Source organism: Gymnodraco acuticeps, unplaced genomic scaffold, assembly GCF_902827175.1.
Source record: "Gymnodraco acuticeps unplaced genomic scaffold, fGymAcu1.1, whole genome shotgun sequence".
Classification (NCBI taxonomy): Eukaryota; Metazoa; Chordata; class Actinopteri; order Perciformes; family Bathydraconidae; genus Gymnodraco; species Gymnodraco acuticeps.
Window position 1 is genome coordinate 2,665,573 of NW_022990947.1, and position 9,208 is coordinate 2,674,780.

Sequence of the window (9,208 nt, forward strand, 5' to 3'; positions counted from 1 at the left end):
GTAGTTTGCAGAAAATAACAAGATTTACAAAATGGCGACATATGTTTACATTGTCAATTTGAAGGAGCAGTGTGCAGGATTTAGTATGTCTAACAATGGTAGGTTCCAACCAATGGATAGCTTGTTCACTCACCCTCCTATCCCAAGTTTGTAGGATAATGTATGTTGGCTGCAAAAAACTTGAGGCCCAATCATGTTTCCTCTGTCCATTCTGCGCTACTGTAGACGTGGCAGTGCAACCTAGAGGACAAACAGATCAGAATTAGAAACGGGTTTATAGCCAGGTAGGTTCACACGTACGAGGAATTTGACTAGGTGTCGTGGTGCATACATACAAATAAAAAACTAACACCTTGTTGAGGTGGCGAGAGGTTTTGGTCCTGATGGAGAGAGGTTCTGGTCCGGATGGAGCGCGGAGGGGAGGGGGGTGAACAGTTTGTGTCCAGGGTGGGAGGGGTCGGCCACTATCTTCCCGCCTCAGGGTCCTGGAGGCGTGCAGGTCGTGGAGGGATGGCAGATTACAGCCGATCACCCTCTCTGCAGAGCGGATGACACGCTGCAGCCTGCCCTTATTCTTGGCTGTGGCTGCAGCGTACCAGATGGTGATGGAGTATCCTCTGCTGGGCTTTTTTGATGAGGGAGCATGTTCTGCTCCCGTTTGAGGTCCTGGGCGATGATGGTGCCCAGGAAGCGGAAAGACTCCACAGCAGTTACTGGGAGTCACACAGAGTGATGGGGGTGGGTGGGGCTGCGTTCTTCCTAAAGTCCACAACCATCTCCACTGTCTTGAGAGCGTTGAGCTCCAGGTGGTTTTCCCCACACCAGGTCACCAGATGGTCCATCTCCCACCTGTAGGCAGACTCCTCCCCACCAGAGATGAGTCCGATGAGGGTGGTGTCGAACTTCAGTAGCTTGACAGACTGGTGACTGAAGGTGCAGCTGTTGGTGTACAGGGAGAAGAGCAGAGGGGAAAGAACGCAGCCTTGAGGAGAACCGGTGCTGATGGTCCGGGAGTCAGAGAGGTGTTTCCCCAGCCTCACGTGCTGCTTCCTGTCAGACAGGAAGTCTGTGATCCACCTGCAGGTGGAGTTGGGCACGTGCAGCTGGGAGAACTTGTCCTGCAGCAGAGCCGGGATGATGGTGTTGAAGGCAGAGCTGAAGACCACAAACAGGATCCTGGCGTAGGTTCCTGCTGTGTCCAGGTGCTGGAGGAGGAAGTGAAGTGATAACTATTAGTAAACCATAATGATGGATGTTATTATCAGCAGCTGCCAATAGATCCCCTACATCTTGTATGATGGACCTTTGAAGCAGGGTTACACAAAACACACACAAAAAATTGTAAAACAGTTATTGAGAGCATCCCAAGGGAATTGATCCTATGCTAAACCTTCCAGAACACCAACTTTCTAATACCTTAGAAACGACAACTAGCCGTTGGCACGAATGTAATGCTTCAGCTTCCTACAACTTTAAAGCTGTGTGGACGTGGCTCTATGAAGAGTCGTTCATATTTTTCTCATTATTTCATAAGTTTAGAAGGGGTAACAACAGTTACCTTTTGTTAATTTTACCTCGAGCCAAACTTGTGCGACTTGTTTCTGAAATCCCTTTCTCTTAAAGTGAATACATAAAATAAAAAAACAGTGGAGCTTACCCTAAAACTAACCACTGGATAGGATTAACCCTAACCCATATATATTTTTGTATTCTTTTTTTTTTTTTTTTAAATATATATAGCACCAAATTGCAACTAATCTATATCTACGGTCACTTTTCACATTGAACATGAGCTCTTTTATTAAATAAACTAAACGCTTTCATTTTAAGTTGAGTTTAGTGTTTTTGACCCTAAGAAACACTGATGCATTAATAAATAACAATAATCCACAGCTCCTCTCTCTGCTCCAGAGGATTTAAAGAATATATCAGCAGTAAACCTAGGGGAAACACTGACATTCAATATTATGTTAGAGACAAGTTAGTTATTACTCACATATCAAAGTCTTTTCATCTACAAGATGGAAGAATAGCTGGGTGCTGCCTGGAGAGACTGATGAGGAGTCACCGGCTGGCTTCAGCAGCTTTCCACACAAAGCCATCACATGTTCTGTTCCATAGACTTCACTGTCCACTGGTGCTCTGTCAAAAGAGTGAACATCACAGCTGTCATGGTAACCCTTTGTTACACAACATACAACCAACATGCGTCAAAAGTGACCCAAATGAGTTTAAATTGTAAATATCTTTGCAATAAATTACCTCCAGGAATTCCTCAATTAACCTGTTTTTGATCAACACCAATTCTAATTTTCATTTTAACTTTCTTACTTTTTTTAAATAAAAATCACGTTTGTATCACTACACTTCTAAGCAACCCGGTATCACGGTGAGACGTGAACATGTGACGCTTTACCATTGCTGGGAGACGTGAAGATGTCACGGTTTCGTCTTTTCAAAACGTGAAAAGCGTGACAGCTACACGGTATTGTTAACCCATGTTAACCAGTGGAGAAATAACCGGAAATACCAAGCAAATGCTACCCCGACGTAATGATTTATTTTTTAATAGTCACACTCGATTACAGCGATTTTCTTGTTGCCCCAGCTGGTCGACACCTCTTTGAGCAGAAACAAAGGCTACATTAATGTATTAAATCGATCTTAATCCATGCGTGTGGATGTGGAATTAACGGACGTGACGTTGTGCGATTGAGTTGCCAAGCAACAGCTTCGGTTCATGTTAATTTACAAACTATTCAACTACAACCGTAGTTATATTTAAAAACATGTTAGAAGGCCTCACAAAATACTTTAATGCACATTAAAATGTAAATGTGAAGGAATGTGTGTATAACAAAATACATCGGTCATTAAACGAAACCGGAAACAGACGTAGGCAAGATCCTCAGCTCGATGATTGGATGGTTATCCGCAATGCATGCTGGGATTTGGTGTTTATGTGATGTGAAATCTGAAAACATTTAAAAAAAATACAATAATACTTTATTCCGAGTGTGCTTGCTTTACTCTTTGAAAGTCATCACATAACGGCTTTGTAATACACGGTTCGGCTGCATTAAATATGACATATCTGCCGTAGTTCTCTATTTATAGAGCCGTGCTGAGAAGACTTCTAGACAAACAGGAGAACTGCCGCCAAAACTGAATACGTGACGTTGATCATAAATATATAAGCAATTATACAACATCTTACATTTATTTTCACACAATGCGTCTCCTTGCAGTATCAACACTAATTCGGCTGACTTTTATATTTGATCCAGTTGGTAGATCTGCTGTATTTACACCATAAAGGTGCACAGCTGATAGAAAGGGACACCTGGTGGTCAAAGCACGTTATTGAATTGTATTATATTATTATTAGATATTAATAGGATCTCTATAAAGTATATTCATTACTCGTTATTCTCTACTAATAGTTCATTAAAGACTGTATATAATGACTAGTTTGAACATCCCTTTCAAGATTTCAAGATTTTATAAGCTAAGGTTTATTGACATATCATATACACAACTACTGTGTAGTTATGCAATGAATGAAAAACTTGGGTCGCAGGTTCCTCAACAGTGCATTACAAGACATCTATCAATATGTGTGTATACTCCACCATTAAAACTGTCATTCTGCACATTTCTTATACTATCTACATACATCTTATAAGAGTATAATATATTATGTATAATATCAGTTTAATAATAAACAAATAATAAACAAATAAGTGCTTAAACATAGTTAACATTGCAGGAAAGCGATATATTAGACGTTAAGTACTTTGTCAGGCTTAATATTTATCTGTAGATACAAATGTCACTGTGTGTGCTGTGTGCTCTGCATGTGTGACCATTAAAGAATCAGAATCATAATGCCTTTATTAGTTCCACAGAGGGGAAATGTGCAGCGTTACAGCAGGAAAGAGCCACAGACAGCTTAGTGTTGCATATCTTACATGCGTTAAAAAAGTACTAAGTTAGAATAAAATAAACAATATGCTAAAAAAGTACTAAGTTATAATATAATAAACAATATGCTAAAAAAAAGATAAAAAGTTACATAATTTTCAAAAATACAGATCAAAAACAAAACGGCATATATATTGATTTAGTGGCCAGGTATAAATTACACAGTTATTAATGGCATATATATATTGCACATATAGCACATATTGCACAAAGTTGGTTTGTATTTAGCAGCAAGGGGTGTTATAGTCTGTGTTGTGGTGTGTGTAGGAGGGTCTACTAGGGGCAGTGCTGGTTGTAAAGTCTGACCGCTGCAGGAAGGAAGGACCTGCGGTTTCAAGAGGGTTTCATCCCTCCATATTCTTCTTAAAGCTTTTTTCTTATTCAAAATAAGACCTTAACCTAAAGTACTCTTTAATGTTTAAATTAAGCCTTATTAGTTTGTCTGTTTTGCACATCCTCCTATTAATATCTAATAATAAAATAATACAATTCAATAACGTGCTTTGACCACTAGGTGTCCCTTTCTATCAGCTCTGCACGGTTATGGTGTAAATACAGCCTATCTACCAATTGGATCAAATATAAAAGTCAGCCGAATTAGTGTTGATACTGCAAGGAGACGTATTGTGTGAAAAGAAATGTAAGATGCTGTTTAATTGCTTATATATTTATGATCCACGTCACCTTTTCAGTGCCTCATGTTTGTCTAGAAGTCTTCTCAGCACGGCTCTATAAATAGAGAATTACGGCAGATATGTCATATTTAATGCAGCCGAACCGTGTATTACAATGCCGTTATGTGATGACTTTCAAAGAGAAAAGCAAGCACACTCGGAATAAAGTATTATTGTATTTTTAAAAAACGTTTTCAGATTTCACATCACATAAACACCAAATCCCAGCATGCATTGCGGATAACCATCCAATCATCGAGCTGAGGATCTTGCCTACGTCTGTTTCCGGTTTCGTTTAATGACCGATTTATTTTGTTATACACACATTCCTTCACATTTACATTTTAATGTGCATTAAAGTATTTCGTGAGGCCTTCTAACATGTTTTTAAATATAACTACGGTTGTAGTTGAATAGTTTGTAAATTAACATGAACCGAAGCTGTTGCTTGGCAACTCAATTGCACAACGTCACGTCCGTTAATTCCACATCCACACGCATGGATTAACATCGATTTAATATATTAATGTAGCCTTTGTTTCTGCTCAAAGAGGTGTCGACCAGCTGGGGCAACAAGAACATCGCTGTAATCGAGTGTGACTATTAAAAAATAAATCATTACGTCGGGGTAGCATTTGCTTGGTATTTCCGGTTATTTCTCCACTGGTTAACATGGGTTAACAATACCGTGTAGCTGTCACGCTTTTCACGTTTTGAAAAGACGAAACCGTGACATCTTCACGTCTCCCAGCAATGGTAAAGCGTCACATGTTCACGTCTCACCGTGATACCGGGTTGCTTCTAAGGTACAACATGGGTAAAAAATTATCCGTATTATTTCTTATGTTATTCCTAGTGTTTCTTTAAATTAGGGCTGTCAAGTTAACGCGTTAATAACGCAAAAAAAAAATTAACGCCACTAATTATTTTAACGCGATTAACGCATGTGTATTTTTTTTCCTCGGCCGCCCCGTAGTTTCAGAGCGCATCGAGTGTGGTCTGCCGCCCGCTTGTGGCAGACCACACTTCCACGCTCACCGGCAGGCACCGACTGGTTGTTGGGAGGACCGGGAGGGTGTGTGTATGTGTGGCCCGAGCGAGCGAGAGAGAGACCTTACGTGCATTGTTGTTGTTAGCATCTGGTGCTAGCTAGCTGCGCTAACGGATATGGAGCTGTTTAAATGAAAACAGAGGAGCGACATTTCGCCACAACTGCGCCGAGCACTTGACTTTATGCAGGAAGCCAGACAGTGGGACATTGTACGAAAAGTCAGCACACTCAGCACGGATAGTGCAACATGATTGCAGCGTCCAGGCAGCTCCCGTTCTAGCATATGCCTTGAGTTGCACATAGAACACACACACACACACACACACACACACACACACACACACACACACACACACACACACACACACACACACACACACACACACACACACACACACACACACACACACACACACACACACACACACACACACACACACACACACACACACACACACACACACACACACACACACACACCATTTGTATTGTATGATTGTATGAGAGGTTCCAGGTTGAATTGAGGCGAATATTTGTAATGTTCAGAGGTTGTTGTGTTTAATATTCATGAGAATATTTGTCATTGTTCAAATGATAATAAACATTAGCATAAAGCATATTTGTCCACTCATATGTTGATAACAGTATTAAAAACTTGAAAAATATTCCTCTAAGGTACATTTAGAACAGATCAAAAATGTGCGATTAATTTGCGATTAATCTCGATTAACTATGGACAATCATGCGATTAATCGCGATTAAATATTTTAATCGACTGACAGCCCTACTTTAAATACATTGTTTTTGATTACCACAAATCATTATTTTAATTCTCCAGTTCTAATTGATGAACTAAAATAGTTTATGCCAAGTGTGATACAAATGCAAAAAAATAAAGATACTTTAATTATAATTTTGTTAAAAATAATAATTTTAGCAGAGATTTGGACCAAGCATGTATGATGTAGTAATACAACAACTATTTTAGTTCACACAGTGTGAAATTAGCTAGTCATGTTAGCTTGTAATATATAGAGCAGAGCTAACTAGCAAGTTAGCCAAACGTTAGTGGTTAGCAGTTTATGCTATGATAGCTGTTGGCTACTGAACATTAACAAACTGGATTCCGCAGTAAAAAAGCTGTGAAACTTTACAATAAGATTGGCGACAACACTGTGACACCCTGCTGCACGTTTATGTGTAATCGTCCCGCGTTGGAGACAAGAGGATGGCGGCAGCACTGCAATAAGCTGTAAGCTAACGTTAGCAGCCACCTTGTTAACCTGTATAGCCCGATTGTCCCGCCGGTGGGACATCTTGCAAGAAACAGCATCTCAGGACTTCTTAAAATGTAACAACCTATTAATGATGCTTACCCACTTAACGGGAAGAAACTCAGCTAACTGACGATATTAACAATGTTTAACTAAACGAAACACAAGTCTAACAGCTAACGGGGCTAACGCTACTTTAGCACATAACTGGTAACAGCGATCTTGTTTACTTCATGCTATCTGCACAAACGTATCATATGAAAGCTGATATTCCACAGATTCCCTTAAAATATGTCTCATCCCTCAAAACTCACTGAACTAGAAGAATAAACGTAACCTTAAATACACAATTAAACATTCACAAACTAAGGATAATCGAAATACATGTTTAACTCCATTACAGTTGCAGGACTCACCAGATCTCAAGTCTTCTGTTCTCTGTTGACGTCCCGATGCTCATATTTAACGTGTAGATGTAAAACTATTTCGATATTAGTCCATAAACTCGTGAGCAGACATACAGACAGCTGTAGCTCCGCAGGAGAGCCGCTCAAACTGACCTGGAAGTTTCAAATTGGATTGAAAGGCGCGGACAGTGCTCATTGGCATGTTTTTTCGATGACGTTTATATCAACCAATCAGGAGTGTTGTGGACTCATTCCAATCCTGCTTGTCTTGTCTGCCGTTGTATGGCTGGATTCCACTTCAAGTGCCGTAGCTTTTTACATACATTTTACGTTTTTTTTATTTGACACTTTTTTTTTATAGTTAACTATTTTAGTATAGGCCTACTATGAAAACTACTTTATTTACACAAAATCATTTTTAGGTATTTCTGCAATATATTACATTTTTTGTGAAGATATATTACATTACATTACATTGCATTTAGCTGACACTTTTATCCAAAGCGACTTACAATAAGTGCGTTCTACCAACAAAATACAACTTGAAGAAAACAGAATCATATAAGTACATCAGGCTTCATAGAGCAAAAACATTTCAAGTGCTACTCAACTGGCTTTAGATAAGCCAGTCCTTTATTAGTATAAAAGTGCTTCGTTAATAGTTCTATCGCTCGAAGTGGAGTCGAAAGAGATGAGTTTTCAGTTTGCGCCGGAAGATGTGCAAGCTATCTGCTGTCCTGATGTCAATGGGGAGCTCATTCCACTATCCTGGAGCCAGGACAGCAAACCCACGTGTTTTCGCCGATGGGAACTTGGGTCCCCCTCGCAGCGAGGGCGCAGCGAGTCGTTTGGCTGATGCAGAGCGTAGTGCACGCGCTGGGGTGTACGGTTTAACCATGTCCTGGATGTACGAAGGGCCAGATCCATTCGCAGCATGGTAAGCAAGTACCAGTGTCTTGAAGTGGATTCTAGCAGTTACCGGAAGCCAGTGGAGGGAGCGGAGGAGCGGAGTAGTGTGGGAACATTTAGGAAGGTTGAAGACCAGAAGAGCCGCTGCATTCTGGATGAGCTGCAGAGGTCGGATGGCACATGCAGGTAGACCAGCCAGGAGGGAGTTGCAGTAGTCTAGGCGTGAGATGACGAGAGCCTGGACCAGAACCTGAGTCGCTTTCTGTGTCAGCTGGGGACGTATCCTCCTGATGTTGTAAAGCGTGTATCTGCAGCAACGGGTTGTAGCAGCGATGTTTGCAGTGAAGGACAGGTTGTTATCTAGGGTCACACCCAGATTCCTTGCAGTCTGAGTCGGGGAAACAACTGAGGTGCCGATGTTGATTGTTAGGTCAAGAGTGGGACAATCTTTTCCCGGGAGGAAGAGCAGCTGAGTCTTGTCAAGGTTGAGCTTGAGGTGATATATACATTTATTTAAAGGTCACGTGTCATGGCATTTCCACTGATCATAATTCCATTGTTGAGGTCTACTAGAATAGATTTATACTGTGCAATTTTCCAAACTCACATTGTTTCGCATACAGCATGTCTGTAAACTACGTGTATTCACTAGGCTTGTTTTAGACGCGTTGCGGCTCGCCTCGAAAGTAGACGAGAATAGCCGATCGCAGCCGGGGGAGGTCTCAAAAAGCTTACCTGAAGTCGGACAGCTCGGAGTCGGCTTCTTCTTCTTCTTCTTCTTCGCCTTCTTCTTCTCTCGGTTATTTGGCGGATTGCAAACAACTTTAAGGTGCATACCACCACCTCCGGAGTCGGCTTGACTCGGTTTGCATTTATAAAGAATGCACACATGTGTTTAATCGTTAATGT

At 40.8% G+C, this 9,208-nt stretch overlaps 1 long non-coding RNA gene across 1 annotated transcript; it reads right to left on the bottom strand.

The window, feature by feature from the left end:
- Positions 1-368: 368 nt before the first annotated feature.
- Positions 369-7,536, bottom strand: LOC117558589. Its single transcript, XR_004570847.1, has 3 exons — positions 7,400-7,536; positions 1,997-2,142; positions 369-1,205 (listed from the first exon to the last, which is right to left on the bottom strand). It is a non-coding gene; the product is annotated as an uncharacterized LOC117558589 (long non-coding RNA).
- Positions 7,537-9,208: the final 1,672 nt, after the last annotated feature.